Source organism: Mustelus asterias, chromosome 22, assembly GCF_964213995.1.
Source record: "Mustelus asterias chromosome 22, sMusAst1.hap1.1, whole genome shotgun sequence".
In the NCBI taxonomy this organism is placed as follows: Eukaryota; Metazoa; Chordata; class Chondrichthyes; order Carcharhiniformes; family Triakidae; genus Mustelus; species Mustelus asterias.
This window is the reverse complement of record NC_135822.1, coordinates 54,054,905-54,078,718: the sequence shown is the minus strand read 5'-3', so window position 1 is coordinate 54,078,718 and position 23,814 is coordinate 54,054,905. Positions and strand designations below refer to the sequence as shown.

The following is a 23,814-nucleotide window of genomic DNA, read 5'->3' as shown; positions in this document are numbered from 1 at the left end:
TGTCTCATGCAGAAGTCACTGGGTGATCAGTATACTCCTGTGTTGCATAAAATTCTTCCCAAACTTTGGGTCTTTCTTCCAATTCCCCAAGGGATATAGAAGAAATCTAGATGTACAGGTTCATAGCTCCTTGAAGAAGGCATTCGGCATGCTTGGTTTCATTGGTCAGAACATTGAATACAGGAGTTGGGACGTCTTGTTGAAGTTGTACAAGACATTGGTAAGGCCACACTTGGAATACTGTGTACAGTTCTGGTCACCCTATTATAGAAAGGATATTATTAAACTAGGAAGAGTGTAGAAAAGATTTACTAAGATGCTACCGGGACTTGATGGTTTGAATTATAAGGAGAGGCTGGATAGACTGGGACTTTTTCCCTGGAGCGTAGGAGGCTTAGGGGTGATCTTATAGAGGGCTATAAAATAATGAGGGGCACAGATCAGCTAAATAGTCAATATCTTTTCCCAAAGGTAGGGGAGTCTAAAACTAGAGGACCTAGGTTTAAGGTGAGAGGGGAGAGATACAAAAGGGTCCAGATGGGCAATTGTTTCACACAGAGGGTGGTGTCAATGAGCTGCCAGGGGTAGTAGTAGAGGTGGGTACAATTTTGTCTTTTAAAAAGCATTTAGACAGTTACATGGGTACGATGGGTACAGAGGGATATGGGCCAAATGCGGACAATTGGGACTAGCTTAGTGGATAAAAAAAAAGGGGGGCATGGACAAGTTGGGCCGAAGGGCCTGTTTCCATGCTGTAAACCTCTATGATTCTATGAGTAAGAGATTTTGGTGAATCTTTGGAATTCTTTACCCCAGGAAGGCCGCAGCCTTGAACATTTCCAAGACTGAGATCAATGGGTTTTTAATGAGATAAGGCAGGAAAGTGGAGTGTGAGATCAGCCATGATCTTATTAAATGGGCAGGACAAGCTTAAAGGGCTGAATGGCCCACTCCTGCTCCTATTTCCTATGGTCTTCAAGATGGGGGTGCTGCTGGCTGGATGTTCCTCCTGAGAAATTGTGCTTGAATGGGAACAGTAACCTTTATGACCCATTGATTGTACCTGAGTTCCCAAGGCAGAGAGCAATGAACTGTTTGCCAGAGTTACGTCAACCTCCACTGTGTAGTCAGGACGAAAGGGAACTCGGTTTCGTATCTCTGGCTGACAATCTACAGGTGCAAGGTGCTCGCAACAGAGCAAGCCTGGCCATGAGTCAACCAAGAGGGGCGGCACGGTAGCACAGTGGTTAGCACTGCTGCTTCACAGCTCCAGGGACCTGGGTTCGATTCCCGGCTTGGGTCACTGTCTGTGTGGAGTTTGCACATTCTCCTCGTGTCTGCGTGGGTTTCCTCCGGGTGCTCCGGTTTCCTCCCACAGTCTAAAGATGTGCGGGTTAGGTGGATTGGCCATGCTAAAATTGCCCCTTAGTGTCCTGAGATGCGTAGGTTAAAGGGATTAGCAGGTAAATGTTTAGGGATAAGGGGGTAGGGCCTGGGTGGGATTGTGGTCGGTGCAGACTCGATGGGCCAGATGGCCTCTTTCTGCACTGTGGGGTTTCTATGATTTCTATGATTCATTGGCCGCAAAGGAATTCATCCCATCCATTCTCTGCGGCTCAAAGAAAGTATCCAATATCCCCAACCTGTTCAGGCCCGCAAACCTTGAAGGGTGACTGCCATGCGACAAAGGATAAATCCTTCATACCTGGCTGGTAACACCTTGGGGGAACCTCGCTGGTGAACATCTGGAGTGACAACCAGAGGTGTCACTGAACAAGCTGTCGGCATGCTCAAGAGGAGCTTCAGGTGCCTACACGCGTCTCGGAGACTCCCTTCATCAGACAGAGTCTCTCGGGTAGTAATCATTTTGCACTACGTTGTGCACCAGAGAGCACCAGCAAGAACTAGAGTTGGAAAAGCCACACATCGCTCATGCAAAAGAGATCAGAAGGAGGAAGGTAAAGGTGAGGCCCTGACTTCACACCAGAGGTTTATATTGCTGCTTGTGCTATAGGGGATCCCTCATCAACCCTACACTGAAATTACTATCATAACCCCTATTCCCTTATCCACCCGCACTGTCACAAAGCAGTCCTGTGACCAACAATACATGTGATTTATTATCGTCACATGTATTGGGATATAGTGAAAAGTATTGTTTTTTGCGCGCTATACATTCAGCATATCGTTCATAGAGTACATAGGGAAGGAAAGAAGAGGATACAGAATGTAGTGTTACAGTCATAGCTAGGGTGTAGAGAAAGATCAACTTAATATAAAGTCGGCCCATTCAAAAGTCTGATGGCAGCAGGGAAGAAGCTGTTGTTGAGTCGGTTGGTGCGTGTTCTCTGACTTTAAAGTTTTAGTTTATTTATTAGTGTTACAAGTAGGCTTACATTAACACTGCAATGAAGTTACTGTGAAAATCGCATATTGTCGCCGCACTCCAGTGACTGTTTCAGGTACACTGAGAATTTAGCACGGCCAATACACCTAACCAGCACATCTTTCGGACTGTTGGAGGAAACCAGAGCACCCGGAGGAAACCCACACAGACATGGGCAGAACGTGCAGACTCCGCACAGACAGTGACCCAAGCCGGGAATCGAATCTGGATATCCTCTTCCCGATGGAAGATGTTGGAAAAGAGTATGTCCGGGGGCGTGGGGTCCTTGATTACGCTGGCTGCTTTTCGAAGGCAGCGGGAAGTGTAGACAGAGTCAATGGATGGGAGGCTGGTTTGTGTGATGGACTGAGCTTCATTAACGACCCTTTGTAGTTTCTTGCGGTCTTGGTCAGAGCAGGAGCCACACCAAGCTGTGACACATCCAGAAAGGATACATTTTATGGGGCATCTGTAAAGCCACTGGTCCAAATCCATTCTTGTCTGCACGGTCATCAGCTAGAATGGGAAACACAGAAATACGACGGAAGATGATAACGTTCATGTGAGTTGATTTTCAAAAAGGGAGCCTGGTGACATAATATTTTCACAAAAATGTGCATATCCATGAAAAACAAAGTATTTATTTTCAACACACAAAAACAGAAAATGCTGGAAAATCTCAGCAGGTCTGACAGCATCCGTGGGGAGAGAATAAAGCCAACATTTTCAGTCTGGATGACCCTTCGCTTATTTTCCCGTCCCTACCACGTGGTGTGACCGCCCCTTCCCCACACTGGCTGGTAGGCTACTCGGATCCCTGCTCCGACAGCTGTCTTGGCCAACAGCTTCTGCGTTTTAGACCGTAAGCTGATGAGGGGGCCCCACCCCAAAAGACTTCTCCATTTTGTACCTGTGCAGGCCTAGGTTAACTTATTTGATTGCCACAATTCAAGTTGCATGGTGCGGGTCAGTCAATGTTTAAGCTGGACTCGCCATCCGCAGGAGCGGATGGAAGTGTGTGGGAGGACTGTTAGCGTTGCTGTCCCTCTCCGAGTATCCTCTTTAATGCTGGACCCAGGATTCAGCAGCTGCCCTCCCCAGCTGAGCAGCTGAGCCTGGAGAGGATTGCAGTGTCGGACACGGATACACCACAGCTGTCCCTGCCAAACTCTTTCTGCGTGTACTCACTGGTGAACTAGGAGTCTCAGAGTGAAAGCTAGAAGGACCCACAGGCACTGAGGCCTGGTAAGCATTGACCCTGTGACCCTCCAAAGGATTTGATTTATTGTTTCGGGTGCCCCCTGGGCATTGACACCCTGGCAGTGCCAGCCTGGGCCCCCGGCATAGACTGCACTAAAGAATTAGCGCAGCGGGATTGGAGAATTGCCCCATTCTTGCACGCTTATACAGACAAAGCATACCATTCATAGAGTACATAGGGGAGAAGGAAAGGAGAGAGTGCAGAATATAGTGTTACAGTCATAGCTAGGGTGTAGAGGAAGATCAGCTTAATATAAGGGAAGATCCATTCAAAAGTCTGATTGCAGCTGTTCTTGAGTCAGTTGGTACGTGACCTCAGACTTGTGTATCTTCTTCCCGAAGGAAGAAGGTGGAAGAGAGAATGTCCGGGGTGCGTGGGGTCCTTGATTATGCTGACTGCTTTTCCCGAGGCAGCGGGAAGTGTAGACAGTCAATGGATGGGAGGCTGGTTTGCATGATGGACTGGGCTAAGTTCACTCTGTAGTTTCTTGCGGTCTTAGTCAGAGCAGGAGCCATACCAAGCTGTGATACAACCATGCTTTCATTTGGTACATATGTAAAAGTTGGTGAGAGTTGTAGTGGACATGCCGAATTTCCTTAGCCTCCTGAGAAAGTAGATGCGTTGATGGACTTTCTTAACTATAGTGTCGGTATGGAGGGACCAGAACAGGTTGTTGCTGATCTGGAAACCTAGAGACTTGAACCTCTCGACCATTTCCACTTCACCCCCATTGCTGTAGACAGGGGCATGTTCTCCACTACGCTTCCTGAAGTCAATGACTATCTCCTTTGTTTTACTGACATTGAGGGAGAGATTATTGTCATCGCCACCAGCTCACCAGATTCTCAGGGTGGAATTCTCCAGCCGCGCTGGTCTAAAAGCCGGACATTCTGTCAATGGGACTCCACATTGTCTGCAACCCGCCCGCTACAGTTGCATTGGCGGGCAGAGTAGGAGAATTCCGGCCTCTATCTCTGGGTTCGATTCCCGGCTTGGGTCACTGTCTGTGCGGAGTCTGCACGTTCTCCCCGTGTCTGCGTGGGTTTCCTCCGGGTGCTCCGGTTTCCTCCTACAGTTGGAAAGACGTGATTAGGCGCATTGGCCATGCTAAATTCTCCCTCAGTGTACCCGAACAGGGGCCGGAGTGCAGTGTTAGTGTAAGCCTAACTTGGGGGACACTAAGAAATGAACTTAAACTTACGTTGTCGCCCTTCATTCTTCCTAATAAAAACGTATTACTTTTCTGTGTTAAATTTAATCTCCCGGATGTCCGTCCATTCTACCAGCTGTTCCTTTAAAGAATACCACCATCTTCCTCACTCTTTACCCAATTTCCTGTCATCAGTCAGTTGTCCCGTTCTCCAAAGTCGAAGGATGGAATTTTACACCCCCCAGCCCCCCACCCCTCCGCCCCCCACCCCTCCCCAATGTTCAAAGGTATGGGATCTGTCGTCTGCCTCGGGATTTCTCCATTCCATAATTTACAGCACACATTTTATACAGCACAACTTGCTGATTTATCAAGGGGAGGCGGTGGCCTCGTGGTATTATCACCAGACTATTAATCCAGAAACTCAGCTAATGTTCTGGGGACCCGGGTTCGAATCCCGCCATGGCAGATGGTGGAATTTGAATTCAATATAAAATATCTGGAATTAAGAATCTACTGATGACCATGAAACCATTGTCGATTGTCGGAAAAACCCATCTGGTTCCCTTTAGGGAAGGAAATCTGCCGTCCTTACCCGGTCTGGCCTACATGTGACTCCAGAGCCACAGCAATGTGGTTAACTCTCAGCTGCCCTCGGGCAACTAGGGATGGGCAATAAATGCTGGCCCAGCCAGCGACGCCCATGTCCCACGAATGAATAAAAAGGAATCTCGCTTCCTTCCCGACTCTTCTCAAACCCAGTGGTCGGCGGCGGGGCAGACGTTCCGCTGCTGTCGCTGTCTACAAAGTGAGTCACTTCACTGGGCTGGGTTAGTGACATAAAGAGAGGGCTGGGTGCACTGGATGGCGATGACTGCTCCCCGCTGCTTGGCCACTCAGCCTTGGCTCTCCGGAACAAAACCCATTAATTCTGTGCCAAGTCTGCCCGAGAGACAGATGAAGAGGGGAGACTCACTGGCTCGCAAGTGTCTGTCACAGCTTATCAACGGCAGCTGAACTGCTTAGGAAATACAGAGCAGCTCTTAGAGGCTCAGTAAAGATCAACAACATTTGTTTCCAGAGTCAGCCAAGGTCTCTATTTACTTTCAGGGTTTCTTTAGTCATTCGCACATGGATTTTTTTTTTACTCATTCGTGGGACTTGGGCGTCGCTGGCTGGCCAGCATTTATTGCCCATCCCCAGTTGCCCTTGGAGGGCAGTCAACTGGAATAGGAGGGCTGGCTGGCAGGGGAAGGGAGCGAGTGTTCGGTGGAAACCAGAGGTTTTTTAAATATTCATTTGTGAGACATGGGTGTCGCCAGCTGGGCACGACCTCAGGCTCAAGGGACGATCCTTTAAAACTGAGGTGGGGAGCAGTTTCTTCAGCCAGAGAGTGGTGAATCTGTGGAACTCTTTGCCGCAGAAGGCTGTGGAGAGCAGGTCACTGAGTGTCTTTGAGACAGAGATAGATATGTTCTTGATCAATAAGGGGATCAGGGGTTATGGGGAAAAAGCAGGAGAACGGGGATGAGAAAAATATCAGCCATGATTGAATGGCGGAGCAGACTTGATGGGCCGAGTGGCCTAATTCTGCTCCTATGTCTTATGGTCTTATTGCCCATCCCTATTTGCCCTTGAACTGAGTGGCTTGCGAGGCCATTCCAGAGGGCAGCTGAGAATCAACCACATCGCTGTGGCTCTGGAGTCACATAAGTTTGAACTTAAGTGTAAGTTTATTTATTAGTGTCACAAGTACTTGCAATGACTTTGAGCTTGTGCACCAGTCTTCAGGGAAGGAGCATATTCTCTTCCTGCAATGAAGTTCCTGTGAAAATCCCCTAGTCGCCACACTCCAGCGCCTGTTCAGGTGCACTACGGGAGAATTTAACATGGCCAATCCACCTAAGCAGCACGTCTTTCAGACTGTGGGAGGAAACCGGAGCATCCGGAAGAAACCCACGCAGACACGGGGGAGAATGTGCAGACTCCACACAGTGACCCAAGCTAGGAATTGAACCCGGGTCCCTGTGCTGTGAGGCAGCAGTGCTAACCACTGAGCTACTGTGCCACCCCCATGTAGGCCAGACCAGGTAAGGACGGCAGATTTCCTTCCCTAAAAGACATTAGTGAACCAGATGGGTTTTTCTGACAATCGACAATGGTTTCATGGTCATCAGTAGATTCTTAATTCCAGATTTTTTCTTTTAATTGAATTCAAATTCCACCATCTGCCGTGGCGGGATTCGAACCCAGGTCCCCAGGACATTAGCTGAGTTTCTGGATTAATAGTCTAGCGATAATACCAGTAGGCCATCACCTCCCCTAATGAAGGGAATGGGTGTGACGGATCTTGGGGAGCAGGAAGAGAATATACTCCTTCCCTGAAGACTGGTGCACAAGCTCAAAGTCGTGTGAAGCTGCCCTGGCAAATCCGCCCAGAATTAATCCTCTTAGCAACCGCCACGTGGCTCCATCTGAACACACGGACTCACACCCACACTCCTGCACACACCCAGGCTCACACACTCACACTTCTTAATCAGAGTTATAGGGCTGAATTTAATGTGTGTAGTGCAGTGGGACTGGATTCCATCATCATATGGAAGCAATATGGTTGTCTTGAACCCAGTTATCCTACTGATTACGAGCCTGAGGGCTTAAGGCCCGTGCAGTATTATCAGGGAGATGTGGGGGGGGGGATGCAGGAACAGGCCGCGAAGCACTACCCTTGATGTCACCAGATATGGAGGCAGATGCTGGCACTATTTCTAACGGTCTTGCAAGCCCTTCATTTGATCCAGCCTTGAACGCTACGTAGCAACAACCCTGAGAGGAATCTTACTCCATACTTACTGAAACATATATAAAATCCTCAGGGGACCTGATAGAAACATAGAAGATAGGAGCAGGAGGAGGCCTTTCGGCCCTTCGAGCCTGCTCCGCCATTCATCACGATCATGGCTGATCGTCCAACTCAATAGCCTAATCCTGCTTTCTCCCCATAACCTTTGACCCCATTCGCCCCAAGTGCTCTATCCAGCCGCCTCTTGAATACATTCAATGTTTTGGCATCAACTACTTCCTGTGGTAGCGAATCCCACAGGCTCACCACTCTTTGGATGAAGAAATGTCTCCTCACCTCCGTCCTAAATGATCTACCCCGAATCCTCAGACTGTGACCCCTGGTTCTGGACACCCCCACCATCGGGAACATCCTCCCTGCATCTACCCTGTCTAGTCCTGTTAGAATTTTATAAGTCTCTATGAGATCCCCCCCTCATTCGTCTGAACACCAGTGAAAACAATCCTAACCTAGTCAATCTCTCCTCACACATCAGTCCCACCATCCCCGGAATCAGCCTGGTAAACCTGGCCGAGAGAACATTTCCAATTGAGGGGCCAGTCTAGAATAAGGCGACTTATGATGCAGGTGAGGAGGACTTACCTCTCTCAGAGGACCTTTAGTCTGTGGAATTCTCTGCCCCAGAAAGCAGTGGAGGTTGAGTCATTGAATATCTTCAAGGCTGAGATGGACAAAGAGTATTTTAATGTACTGAGTTCACAGGAGCAGTGGGACAGTACTCTGTTACTGGATTCACAGGAGCAGTGGGACAGTACTCTGTTACTGGATTCACAGGAGCAGTGGGACAGTACTCTGTTACTGGATTCACAGGAGCAGTGAGACAGTACTCTGTTACTGGATTCACAGGAGCAGTGAGACAGTACTCTGTTACTGAGTTCACAGGAGCAGTGAGACAGTACTCTGTTACTGAGTTCACAGGAGCAGTGGGACAGTACTCTGTTACTGAGTCCACAGGAGCAGTGGGACAGTACTCTGTTACTGAGTTCACAGGAGCAGTGGGACAGTACTCTGTTACTGAGTTCACAGGAGCAGTGGGACAGTACTCTGTTACTGGATTCACAGGAGCAGTGAGACAGTACTCTGTTACTGAGTTCACAGGAGCAGTGAGACAGTACTCTGTTACTGAGTTCACAGGAGCAGTGAGACAGTACTCTGTTACTGAGTTCACAGGAGCAGTGGGACAGTACTCTGTTACTGAGTTCACAGGAGCAGTGGGACAGTACTCTGTTACTGAGTTCACAGGAGCAGTGAGACAGTACTGTTACTGAGTTCACAGGAGCAGTGGGACAGTACTCTGTTACTGGATTCACAGGAGCAGTGGGACAGTACTCTGTTACTGGATTCACAGGAGCAGTGGGACAGTACTCTGTTACTGGATTCACAGGAGCAGTGGGACAGTACTCTGTTACTGGATTCACAGGAGCAGTGGGACAGTACTCTGTTACTGGATTCACAGGAGCAGTGGGACAGTACTCTGTTACTGGATTCACAGGAGCAGTGGGACAGTACTCTGTTACTGGATTCACAGGAGCAGTGGGACAGTACTCTGTTACTGGGTTGACAGGAGCAATGGGACAGTACTCTGTTACTGGATTCACAGGAGCAGTGGGACAGTACTCTGTTACTGGATTCACAGGAGCAGTGGGACAGTACTCTGTTACTGGATTCACAGGAGCAGTGGGACAGTACTCTGTTACTGGATTCACAGGAGCAGTGGGACAGTACTCTGTTACTGGATTCACAGGAGCAGTGAGACAGTACTGTTACTGGGTTGACAGGAGCAATGGGACAGTACTCTGTTACTGGATTCACAGGAGCAGTGGGACAGTACTCTGTTACTGGGTCCACGGGAGCAGTGGGACAGTACTCTGTTACTGGATTCACAGGAGCAGTGAGACAGTACTGTTACTGGGTTGACAGGAGCAATGGGACAGTACTCTGTTACTGGATTCACAGGAGCAGTGGGACAGTACTCTGTTACTGGATTCACAGGAGCAGTGGGACAGTACTCTGTTACTGGATTCACAGGAGCAGTGGGACAGTACTCTGTTACTGGATTCACAGGAGCAGTGGGACAGTACTCTGTTACTGGATTCACAGGAGCAGTGAGACAGTACTGTTACTGGGTTGACAGGAGCAATGGGACAGTACTCTGTTACTGGATTCACAGGAGCAGTGGGACAGTACTCTGTTACTGGGTCCACGGGAGCAGTGGGACAGTACTCTGTTACTGGATTCACAGGAGCAGTGGGACAGTACTCTGTTACTGGGTCCACAGGAGCAGTGAGACAGTACTCTGTTACTGGGTCCACAGGAGCAGTGGGACAGTACTCTGTTACTGGATTCACAGGAGCAGTGGGACAGTACTCTGTTACTGGGTCCACAGGAGCAGTGGGACAGTACTCTGTTACTGGATTCACAGGAGCAGTGGGACAGTACTCTGTTACTGGGTCCACAGGAGCAGTGGGACAGTACTCTGTTACTGGATTCACAGGAGCAGTGGGACGGTACTCTGTTACTGGATTCACAGGAGCAGTGGGACGGTACTCTGTTACTGGATTCACAGGAGCAGTGGGACAGTACTCTGTTACTGGATTCACAGGAGCAGTGGGACAGTACTCTGTTACTGGGTCCACAGGAGCAGTGGGACAGTACTCTGTTACTGGATTCACAGGAGCAGTGGGACGGTACTCTGTTACTGGATTCACAGGAGCAGTGGGACAGTACTCTGTTACTGGGTTCACAGGAGCAGTGGGACAGTACTCTGTTACTGGATTCACAGGAGCAGTGGGACAGTACTCTGTTACTGGATTCACAGGAGCAGTGGGACAGTACTCTGTTACTGGGTCCACAGGAGCAGTGGGACGGTACTCTGTTACTGGGTCCACAGGAGCAGTGGGACAGTACTCTGTTACTGGATTCACAGGAGCAGTGGGACAGTACTCTGTTACTGGGTCCACAGGAGCAGTGGGACGGTACTCTGTTACTGGGTCCACAGGAGCAGTGGGACAGTACTCTGTTACTGGATTCACAGGAGCAGTGGGACAGTACTCTGTTACTGGATTCACAGGAGCAGTGGGACAGTACTCTGTTACTGGATTCACAGGAGCAGTGGGACAGTACTCTGTTACTGGATTCACAGGAGCAATGGGACAGTACTCTGTTACTGGGTCCACAGGAGCAGTGGGACGGTACTCTGTTACTGGGTCCACAGGAGCAGTGGGACAGTACTCTGTTACTGGGTCCACAGGAGCAGTGGGACAGTACTCTGTTACTGGATTCACAGGAGCAGTGGGACAGTACTCTGTTACTGGGTCCACAGGAGCAGTGGGACGGTACTCTGTTACTGGGTCCACAGGAGCAGTGGGACAGTACTCTGTTACTGGGTCCACAGGAGCAGTGGGACAGTACTCTGTTACTGGGTCCACAGGAGCAGTGGGACGGTACTCTGTTACTGGGTCCACAGGAGCAGTGGGACAGTACTCTGTTACTGGGTCCACAGGAGCAGTGGGACAGTGGTGTTACTGAGTCCACAGGAGCAGTGGGACAGTGGTGTTATTGGTTCCACAGGAGCAGTGGGACAGTACTCTGTTACTGGGTCCACGGGAGCAGTGGGACAGTGGTGTTACTGGATTCACAGAAGTAGTGGGACAGTACTTTGTTTAAGAAGGGTAGCAAGAATAATCCAGGTAATTACAGGCCAGACAACCTTACGTCTGTGGTAGGGAAATTATTGGAGAGGATTCTTCAAGACAGGATTTACTCACACTTGAAAATAAGTGGACGTATTAGCGAGAGGCAACATGGTTTTGTGAAGGGGAGGTCGTGTCTCACTAACTTGATCAAGTTTTTCAAGGAAATGACGAAGATGATTGATGAGGGTAGGGCAGTGGATGTTGTCGACATGGACTTCAGTAAGGCCTTTAACAAGGTCACTCATGGCAGACTGGTGCAGAAGGTGAGGTCGCATGGGATCAGAGGTGAGCTGGCAAGGTGGATACAGAACTGGCTCGGTCAAAGAAGACAGAGGGTAGCAGTGGAAGGGTGCGTTTCTGAATGGAGGGCTGTGACAAGTGGTGTTCCTCAGGGATCAGTGCTGGGACCTTTGCTGTTTGTAATATATACAAATGATTTGGAGGAAAATGTAACTGGATTGATTAGTAAGTTGGCGGACAACACAAAGGTTGGTGGATTTGCGGATAGTGATAAGGACCATCAGAGGATACAGCAGGATATAGATCAGTTGGAGACTTGGGCAGAGAGATGGCAGAAGGAGTTTAATCCGGACAAATGTGAGGGAATGCATTTTGGAAAGTCGAATACAGATAGGAAATGTACGGTAAATGGCAGAACCCTTAAGAGTATTGATCGGCAGAGGGATCTGGGCGTACAGGTACACAGGTCACTGAAAGTCGCAACGCTGGTGGAGAATGTAGTCAAGAATGCAAACGGCATGCTTGCCTTCATCGGCCGGGGCATTGAGTTTAAAAATTGGCAAGTCATGTTGTAGCTTTATAGAACCATAGTTAGGCCGCACTTGGAATATAGTGTTCAATTCTGGTCACCACACTACCAGAAGGATGTGGAGGCTTTGGAGAGGGTACAGAAAACATTTACCAGGATGTTGCCTGGTATGGAGGGCATTAGCTATGAGGAGAGGTTGGAGAAACTTGTTTTGTTCTCACTGGAACGGAGGTTGAGTGGCGACCTGATAGAAGTTTACAAGATTATGAGGGGCATGGACAGATTGGATAGTCAGAAGCTTTTTCCCAGGGTGGAAGAGTCAATTACTAGGGGGGCACAGGTTTAAGATGCGAGGGGCAAGGTTTAAAGGAGATGTACAAGGCAGATTTTTTACACAGAGGGTAGTGGGTGCCTGGAACTCGCTGCCGGGGGAGGTAGTGGAAGCAGATACGATAGTGACTTTTAAGGGGCGTCTTGACAAATACATGAATAGGATGGGAATAGAGGGATATGGTCCCCGGAAGGGTAGGGGGTTTTAGTTCAGTCGGGCAGCATGGTCGGTGCAGTCTTGGAGGGCCGAAGGGCCTGTTCCTGTGCTGTAATTTTCTTTGTTCGTTGTACTCTGTTACTGGGTTCACAGGAGCAGGGGGACAGTACTGAGTTACCCATCCCTAATTGCCCTTGAGAAGGTGATGGTGAGCTGCCTTCTTGAATCGCTGCAGTCCACGTGCTGTGGGTTGTTGATCCACAGTGCCGTTAGGGAGGGAATTCCAGGATTTTGACCCAGCAATTGCGAAAAACGGCGATATACTTCCAAGTCAGGATGGTGCATATCTGTTGCCCTTCTTCTGGATGGAAGTAGTCCTGGGTTTGGAAGGTGCTGTCTAAGGATCTTTGGTGAACAGCGATTACACACCTGAAACAGTAATTACAAACCTGAAACAGCAATTACACACCTGTAACAGCGATTACACACTTATAACAGCAATTACACACCTATAACAGCAAGTACACACCTGTAACAGCAATTACACACCTATAACAGCAAGTACACACCTGTAACAGCAATTACACACCTATAACAGCAATTACACACCTGTAACAGCAATTACACACCTATAACAGCAAGTACACACCTGTAACAGCAAGTACACACCTGTAACAGCAATTACACACCTGTAACAGCAATTACACACCTATAACAGCAATTACACACTTATAACAGCAATTACACACCTAAACAGCAATTACACACCTATAACAGCAATTACACACCTGTAACAGCAATTACACACTTATAACAGCAATTACACACCTATTACAGCAAGTACACACCTGTAACAGCGATTACAAACCTGAAACAGCGATTACACACCTGAAACAGCTATTACACACCTGAAACAGCTATTACACACCTGAAACAGCAATTACACACCTGTAACAGCAATTACACACCTATAACAGCAATTACACACCTGTAACAGCAATTACAAACCTGAAACAGCGATTACACACCTGAAACAGCAATTACACACCTATAACAGCAATTACACACCTGTAACAGCAATTACACACCTATAACAGCAACTACACACCTGTAATAGCAATTACAAACCTGAAACAGCAATTACACACCTGTTATAGCGATTACACACCTGTAAAGGCAGTAACACACCTATAAAAACAGTAAAACACTTGTAACAGCATTCACACACCCGGAAAAAAAGTTACACACCTGAAACAGCAATTACACACCTGTAACAGCAATTACACACCTATAACAGCAATTACAAACCTGTCACAGCAATTACACACCTATAACAGCAATTACACACCTGTAACAGCAATTACACACCTATAACAGCAATTACACACCTGTAACAGCAATTACACACCTATAACAGCAATTACACACGTGTAACAGCAATTACACACCTATAACAGCAATTACACACCTATCACAGCAATTACACACCTGTAACAGCAATTACACACCTATAGCAGCAATTACACACCTGAAACAGCAATTACACACCTATAACAGCAATTACACACCTATTACAGCAATTACACACCTGAAACAGCAATTACACACCTATAACAGCAATTACACACCTGTAACAGCAATTACACACCTATAACTGCAATTACACACCTATAACTGCAATTACACACCTATAACAGCAATTACACACCTGTAACAGCAATTACACACCTATAACAGCAATTACACACCTGTAACAGCAATTACACACCTGAAACAGCAATTACACACCTGCAACAACAGTTACTTGTAACAGCAATTACACACCTGACACAGCAGGTACACAGCTGTTTAAAGCAATGTCGCACCTGAAACAGCAATTACTCACCTGTAACAGCAATTCCATACCCAAAACAGCAAGTACACACCTGTAACAGCAGTTATACACCTGAAATGGCCATTACACACCTGTAACAGCAATTACACACCTGAAACAGCAGGTACACAGCTGTTTACAGCAATGTCACACCTGAAACAGAAAGTACACACCTGAAACAACCATTATACACCTGTAACAGGAATTACTCACCTGTAACAGGAATTCCATACCTGAAACAGCAATTACACACCTGTAACATCAATTACACACCTGAAACAGAAAGCACACATGTAACAGCAATAACAAATGTGTAATAGCAGTTACACACATGTAACAGCAGGTACACATCTGAAACAGCAGGTACACATCTGAAACAGGTACACACCTGAAACAACAGGTACACATCTGTAACAGCAGGTACACACCTGAAACAGGTACACATCTGTAACAGCAGGTACACACCTGTAACAGCAGTTACACACCTGTAACAGCAGGTACACACCTGTAACAGCAGGTACACATCTGTAACAGCAGGTACACACCTGTAACAGCAGGTACACACTTGAAACAACAGGTACACACCTGAAACAGCAGGTACACACCTGTAACAGCAGGTACACATCTGTAACAGCAGGTACACACCTGTAACAGCAGGTACACACCTGAAACAACAGGTACACACCTGAAACAACAGGTACACACCTGTAACAGCAGGTACACACCTGAAACAACAATTACACACCTGTAACAGCAGTTACACACTTGAAACAGCCATTACACACCTGTAACAGGAATTCCATACCTGAAACAGCAATTACACACCTGTAGCAACACTCACACACCTGTAACATCAATTACACACCTGAAACAGAAAGCACACATGTAACAGCAATTACACACCTGAAACAGCAGGTACACATCTGTAACAGCTATTTCATACCTGTAACAGCAGTTACATAGCTGTGACTGCAATTACACACCTGCAACAACACTTACACATCTGAAACAGCAATTACGCATCTATAACAACAGTTACATACCTGTAACAGCAGTAATACATCAGTAACAGCAATTACAAATCTGTAACAGCATACCTGTAACATCAGTCTTACACCTGAAACTGCTGCCATGTAATGGGAGAATGTGTCGCACACCTTAGCTTTGCTGGTACACTTCCCAAAATGAGTGTCACACCTAGTGTCCATTATATATGCACGTATCTCAACAGTATATTTAACTGTTTCACAACTGAGACTGTGCCTATTTCTATCCCGGTAACCTCACACGGATGCTGTGGCAAGAGTCGCTGAACTTTGAACCCTTCTTGCTCTTTCCCTTCCAAAACCCCAACGATACTGGTAGGGATCTTTGCTCATGTCTCCAACGCCCACGTGATATCAGTTAACCTGGACAGAGGGATGAGGCGGAAACCTCGGTATCCCGCAGAGAAGCAAGGTCCCAGTCGAAGGAAGCCGCGGCGAAGGTTTGCCGCATTCGCACACTTGTAATCCTCCGTTTGCTCGTCGTTTCCCGTAATCGTGAGCTCGTAATGGCTGGAGTTACGTCCCACCCCGTCCACCGTACGGGCTGGCTCACACTAACAGAAAGTGGCAGAGCTCTGCCGCATCGTGCTAGGGGAAGGGTGATAACAAGAGAGAGAGAGAGAGAGCTGCAGGCTGATCCACACAGCACAGCAAAGATCGCAAGCGTCTGCCCCACGACCTGGGCACAGGACAGAAATGCTGCAAAGCGTCTTGACGCTTGCTTGGCACTGTTGCAAATAACTGCATTGTTAGATGGTTAAATGTCATCGGGAGGGGAGGGGGGGAGTGGTTCAGTTATGGTAGGAGCACGATGCTTTGTGGGTTCTTAATGTGCAGCCTTTACAGAGCCCCTGTAACATGATTCCAGCTCTTGATACATGGCCTCATTCTGTTGATTTGCTTACGTCAGTTTGCCTGCTTTGTAGCCAGGCTGATAAATCACTGTTCCACATGCATCAAATTTGCTCAGGATCTCACACAGGCTGGGACTCATTCATTCTTGCTGCTGGTTTTTAAAAAAGTTTAGGTTAACGATTCATTATTTTCTCTTTAACCCTCTTGTCTTCTCTTTGCCATGCCCTTTCATTTCCTCCTTCCCCCTCCCACCTCACCTCCCTCCTCTCTTCCCCCGCCCCTTTGCGATCCCCCACTATTTCTGTAGAAATAAGGGAACAGTCAAGAATTGAATCTCAAAGAAGAGTTGGGAAGATGCGCTACTGTCAGAGGTTTGTGAAGGTCACAGAGTCTGTCCCTGAACTCTCTCTGCACATCTGGCTTCTATCCAATAGTTCCACCGGAGCACAGTGGTTAGCACTGCTGTCTCACAGCGCCAGGGACCCGGGTTCAATTCCTGGCTCAGGTCACTATCTGTGTGGAGTTTGCACATTCTCCCCGTGTCTGCGTGGGTTTCCTCTGGGTGCTCCGGTTTCCTCCCACAGTCCAAAGATGTGCGGGTTAGGTGGATTGGCTATGCTAAATTGCCCCTTAGTGTCCAAAGATGTGCAAGTTAGATGGATTGGCCATGCTAAATTGCCCCTTAGTGTCCCAAGATGTGTAATTTTGGGGGATTAGTGGGGTAAATATGTGGCGCTATGGGGAAAGAATCTGGGTGGGATACTCTGTTGGAGAGTTGGTGCAGACCTGATGGGCCAAATGGCCTCCTTCTGCACTGTAGGGATTCTATGAACTTGTAGAAATCTGAAGGAACACGACTACACAGAGCCTTTGCAAGCACAATTCTCCAAGGTCCCAAACGCCCAACTCCAACATACCTTTTTTCATTGCTGCCAACGATTAATCCACCACCCTCTGAAATTTAGAATGTTGCATTGTGGCCCTGGATCAGTCATTCCTTGTTAACCGCCATCTGTTGTGAACAAGTTATATATTAACTACATGCACATTGTTGCTTAGGGTTGGAATGCAGACTCTCCCTCACACAGAACAGCTTAATCTTGGGATCAAATTATTTATTTATTCCCCTCAGGATAATGGATGCTTTGATGAAGCAACTGCTAAAACTACGTTTCCAGTATCGACACCCCCTGTATCTTCAGCCTCACGTACACCAGAGCAGTTAACTGTTTAATTTATCCTCTGGTGCCCAGAAGTATAACACAATGACCCTATCTGCCTACGCAAGTAGCTGTAACGGAGACCAGTCCACTATTTTAAAGAAGAGTGTTGGAGTTATCTGCAGAGTCTAGGGTTCGATTCCCAGCTTGGGTCACTGTCTGTGCGGAGTGTGCACGCTCTCCCTGTGTCTGCGTGGGTTTCCTCCGGGTGCTCCGGTTTCCTCCCACAGTCCGAAAGACGTGCTGGTTAGGTGGATTGACCCGAACAGGCGCCGGAGTGTGGCGACTAGGGGAATTTCACAGTAACTTCATTGCGGTGTTAATGTAAGCCTTACTTGTGACTAATGAATAAACTTTTACTTTAAAAGTTATTCTTCAGTCAACATTACAGATGATCTGATTGTTTGTGCATTGCTGTTGTGGGGGTTGGAGGGGCAGGAAGGAGCTGCAGGAATTCTTACATTACAGCAATGGCTGCTCTTCAAAGAGTAACCCATTGGTTGGAAAGGACCTTGAGACATGTGGCGGTCGTGAAAAGCGCAACAAATAAATATAAATGTGGATTGTAGTGCCGGTAACACCATCAGCCTCCCATCCATTGACTCTGTCTACACATCCCGCTGCCTCGGGAAAAGCAGCCAGCGTAATCAAGGACCCCACGCACCCCGGACATTCTCTCTTCCACCTTCTTCCGTCGGGAAACAATAGTGGGGGCGATTCTTCCAGCCTGCGGTGCTGCTCTAGCGCGTTGGGCCGGGAGGGATAAGCGGAGGCTGCATTGCGGGCTTTCCGCTTGGCGCCATGTCCTCCGCGCATCTCCGGCTGCCTGAATTCCGCTGCTGTCGGCTCCGTGCTAGAAATCGGCATGGAGCTGATTTCCATATTGAAATACTCATCTGAATATCATTAGCGGGCCCCCTCGCCTCTCCCCCCCCAGGAGTGGTTCACTCCAGCAGGGTTTACAACAGCTCCCCACTAATGGAGAGCTGATGGCCCGACCCCAGTGGAGTGAAGGGAGGCCATGGAGGCCCACCAGGAGGTCAGGAGTAAGGGGGAGGGCGTGTCCCCTGGGCATTGCCAGCATGGCACTGCCAGCCTGGCCCCTTGGCACTGCCCATCAGGCATCGGGCAGCGCCAAGGAGCCAGGGCCATAGGGGCAGGGCCTATTGAGTGTGGGGCCTAATGGGGGGGCAGGGCCTCTGGGCGACCGCTGCCACTCTGCAGTCGGGATCGGTAACAGAGGACAGCGATCGGGGCTCGCCATCAGGGTTGGGGGGGGGGGGGCAGTGGGTCGGCCTGGCCGGGGGTGAGGGTTGGGGGGGGGGAGTGGGACTGCCGGGAGGTGCAGCTGGGGAGATCGGGACTGCCGGGAGGTGCAGCTGGGGAGATCGGGACTGCCGGGGGGGGGGTGGGAGTGAGGGTGGGAGGGGAGTGGGACTGCCGGGAGGTGCAGCTGGGGAGATCGGGACTGCCGGGGGGGGGGTGGAGCTGCGGAGATCGGGACTGCCGGGGGGGGTGGGAGGGCGGGGGTGAGGAGAGATCGAAGTGGGCCGGGGGGGTTGGGGCTGGTCCAGACAGGTCCGGGAGGCAAGCAGTGGGGCGTGGAGGATGGGGGGGATGGTCAGAGGGGCAGCAATAGGGGATTGCTGTGCTGGCTAGCGATGGATCTGGCCAGTGATCAGGAGGCCGACAGTGCGGGGATACTGCACAGGCACCGATCTCCGTGCATCCACCACTCAGTGCATGTGCAGTGGCCCGCTCAGCACTGTGCTCCCGGCCTCTCCAGCGGGAATAGGCTCTGCCCGCTGATTTTTGTCGAGATTCACACCAGTGCTCTCAGAGTGTGGGAGATGCAGTTTGAAATTCCTGCTGAAAAAAAAGCATGAATTACTCCAGTTTTTACATGAAGTTGGCACTCGGAATGTTTTTGGGAGAATCCCACCCAGCTTCTCAATGAACGGTATGCTTTGTCTGTATAGCGCACAAGAAACAATACTTTTCACTGTATCCCAGTACATGTGACAATAATAAATCAAACAATACTTTTCACTGTATCCCAGTACATGTGACAATAATAAATCAAACAATACTTTTCACTGTATCCCAATACATGTGACAATAATAAATCAAACAATACTTTTCACTGTATCCCAATACATTGATTTCTCGAGGAATTAAGGGCTATGGGGAGAGAGCGGGTAAATGGAGTTGAAATCAACCATGATTGAATGGTGGAGTGGACTCGATGGGCCGAATGGCCTTACTTCCGCTCCTATGTCTTATGGTCTTATGGTCTTATGTGACAATAATAAATCAAACAATACTTTTCACTCTATCCCAGTACATGTGACAATAATAAATCAAACAATACTTTTCACTGTATCCCAGTACATGTGACAATAATAAGTCAAACAATACTTTTCACTGTATCCCAATACATGTGACAATAATAAATCAAACAATACTTTTCACTGTATCCCAATACATGTGACAATAATAAATCAAACAATACTTTTCTCTGTATCCCAGTACATGTGACAATAATAAGTCAAACAATACTTTTCACTGTATCCCAATACATGTGACAATAATAAATCAAACAATACTTTTCACTGTATCCCAATACATGTGACAATAATAAATCAAACAATACTTTTCTCTGTATCCCAGTACATGTGACAATAATAAATCAAACAATACTTTTCTCTGTATCCCAGTACATGTGACAATAATAAATCAAACAATACTTTTCACTGTATCCCAGTACATGTGACAATAATAAATCAAACAATACTTTTCACTCTATCCCAGTACATGTGACAATAATAAATCAAACAATACTTTTCACTGTATCCCAGTACATGTGACAATAATAAGTCAAACAATACTTTTCACTGTATCCCAATACATGTGACAATAATAAATCAAACAATACTTTTCACTGTATCCCAATACATGTGACAATAATAAATCAAACAATGCTTTTCACTGTATCCCAGTACATGTGACAATAATAAATCAAACAATACTTTTCACTGTGTCCCAGTACATGTGACAATAATAAATCAAACAATACTTTTCACTGTGTCCCAGTACATGTGACAATAATAAATCAAACAATACTTTTCACTGTGTCCCAGTACATGTGACAATAATAAATCAAACAATACTTTTCACTGTATCCCAGTACATGTGACAATAATAAATCAAACAATACTTTTCACTGTGTCCCAGTACATGTGACAATAATAAATCAAACAATACTTTTCACTGTATCCCAATACATGTGACAATAATAAATCAAACAATACTTTTCACTGTGTCCCAGTACATGTGACAATAATAAATCAAACAATACTTTTCACTGTGTCCCAGTACATGTGACAATAATAAATCAAACAATACTTTTCACTGTATCCCAATACATGTGACAATAATAAATCAAACAATACTTTTCACTGTATCCCAGTACGTGTGACAATAATAAATCAAACAATACTTTTCACTGTATCCCAGTACATGTGACAATAATAAATCAAATCAAATAGAATTTTATACATTGGTTGGATGTGGATTCACACATTGACCTTGCTTTGTAACTTTATGTTAGGAACATAGGAATTAGGAGCAGAAGTCAGCAAATTCAATCCTCCAACTGACATCTGAGGAGAGTCCTAGAGCAATACAGCATAGAAACAGGCCCTTCGGCCCAACCGCTTCATGCTGACCATGCTGCCCTCCCAGCTAGTCCCACTTACCCCTGTGTTTGGCCCAAATCCCTCTAATCCTTCCCCCTCCATGTACTTATCCAAATGCTGTTTAAATGTTACGATTGTACCTGCCTCAACCGCCTCTTCTGGCAGCTCATTCCATACACGCACCACCCTCTGCATGAAGAAGTTGTCCCTCAGGTCCCCTTTCCCCTCTCACCTTTAACCTACGCCCTCCAGTTTTCAATTCCCCTTCCCTGGGGAAAAAGACTATGGCTGGAGAGGGGAAAGGAGACCTGAGGGGCAACTTCTTCACGCAGAGGGTGGTGCGTGTATGGAATGAGCTGCCAGAGGAGGCGGTTGAGGCAGGTTCAGTAGTAATATTTAAACAGCATTTGGATACGTACATGGATGGGAAACGATTAGAGGGATATGGGCCAAACGTGGGCTGAGGGGGCAGCATGGTCGGCATGGAGCAGTTGGGCCGAAAGGCCTGCTTCCATGCTGGATTGCTCTAGGACTCTCCTTATGTGTCAACCCTTTCATCCCCAGAATCAATCTGGTGAACCTCCTCTGAACTGCCTCAGATGAGGAGACCAAAACTGGACACAATGCTCCAGATGTGGTCTCACCAACACCCTATACAATCGCAGCAACACTTCCCTACTTTTATACTCCAGTCTTCTTGCAATAAATGCTAATATCCTATTTGCCTTTTTAATTACATGCTGCACCTTCACAGAAATCAGACATCTGTGTGGTCTGGTCAGACAGATCACAGGCCTTTCATCTGCAATCCATACTCAGCTGAGAGTGATGGATTGGAACTCCGATGTGGGATGAGATTGGGTAACCCCGAGTACAGTCCCCACTGGGCACGGGTCCTGAAACTGGATTTTATATTAATCTTCTCACTCCGAACGATGATAAGATGGTTGCTGTTGCAGCAGGATTGGAGGGGCTTTACTCTGCATCTTTACTGTATTGGCCCTGGGGGTAACTGGTGGAGTTCTACTCTCTATATAACATGCCATACCTGCCCTATGCATATTGGATGGGACAGTATAGACGGAGATACACTCTATAGATAAAATCTATGCTATACCTATACTACACAGTGGGCGGAACGGTGTCACAGTGGTTAGCACTGCTGCCTCGCAGCACCAGGGACCCGGGTTCGATTCCCAGCTTGGGCCACGGTCTGCCCGGAGTCTGCACGTCCTCCCCGTGTCTGCTCCCTCCGGGTGCTCCAGTTTCCTCCCCCTGTCCAAAAGACGAGCTGGTTAGGTGCTAAATTCTCCCTCAGTGTAGCCCGAACAGGAGTGTGGCAACTATGGGATTTTCACAGTAACTTGTGACTAACCTGGTGAACCGCCTCTGAACTGCCTCCAATGCCATTGGAGGCAGTTCAGAGAAGGTTCACCAGATTAGTCACAAGTAGGCTTACAGTAACTTGCAGTGAGCCTACTTGTGACTAATAAATGAACCAACAAAAACGGCAAGTGTTGTTGGATGGTGTTTTTGAAGTTTATTATTATTGTTACAAGTTGGCTTACATTTTCTGGTTTTGGGGCGAGCGCAGCCAGAAAATCCCACCCTGAGGGTCTAGGCTATCTTCATAACACACCTTGCAGTTCCTGGCCTGGCTCTCAACACTAGGATCCATGAAATTCTCCCATTCTTTGATTTAAACACAGTAAACCTGTCAGATTAATTGTTTATAATCTGGAAGACCATACGTTGGGACTCCTGCAGTCTTAACAGAGCACGGTCTTGCTAAATTCACAATCAAACCTCGTTACCGCAGACCTGGTGTGGTAAACTGGGGGAGTTCATTTTTACTCCTCTCCATTGTGTGCATTTCTCTTCTAGAAGTTAGTTGCTCCCGCCTGCCCTGTCACCCCTGAAAGCAAGAGAATCTTTGAAGAAGGGGCGACACGGCGGCACAGTGGTTAGCACCGCTGCCTCACAGCGCCAGGGACCCAGGTTCAATTCCGGCCTCGGGTCTGTGTGGAGTTTGCACATTCTCTCCGTATCTGCGTGGGTTTCCTCTGAGTGCTCCGGGTTCCTCCCACAGCCCAAAGACGTGCGGGTTAGGTTGATTGGCCGTGCTAAATTGATCCCAATGTCAGGGGACTAGCTAGGGTAAATATGTGGGGTTATGGGGATAGGGCCTGGGTGGGATTGTGGTCGGTGCAGACTCAACCGGCCTCCTTCTACACTGTAAGGATTCTATGATTCTAAGGGAGGGAGGACAACAACAGTCATTTTTAAGACAAACTCCAGCGAAGACTCCAACAAACCTACTGTGAGCTGGGATGATGAAAGAGGGCGTGCGACATCCACCTTCGTGCTCAGAGGACCCTGAACCCATCTGTCACCGTGAGCTCAGTGAATTGACTCGATTTCACCAGAGCAGGGTAATATCTAGTTCTCAGGCAATTGGCCTAGTTTGCGGAAAAGGTAACTTCATTTATTGTGTAAGAATTGTTGCGTTAA

The 23,814-nt window shown here is 47.7% G+C and overlaps 1 long non-coding RNA gene across 1 annotated transcript; it reads right to left on the bottom strand.

Annotated features, from left to right (window-relative positions):
* Window positions 1-3,007: 3,007 nt before the first annotated feature.
* On the bottom strand, window positions 3,008-8,324 carry LOC144509774 (uncharacterized). The gene is made up of 2 exons (XR_013500524.1): window positions 8,243-8,324; window positions 3,008-4,716 (listed from the first exon to the last, which is right to left on the bottom strand). It is a non-coding gene; the product is annotated as an uncharacterized LOC144509774 (long non-coding RNA).
* Window positions 8,325-23,814: the final 15,490 nt, after the last annotated feature.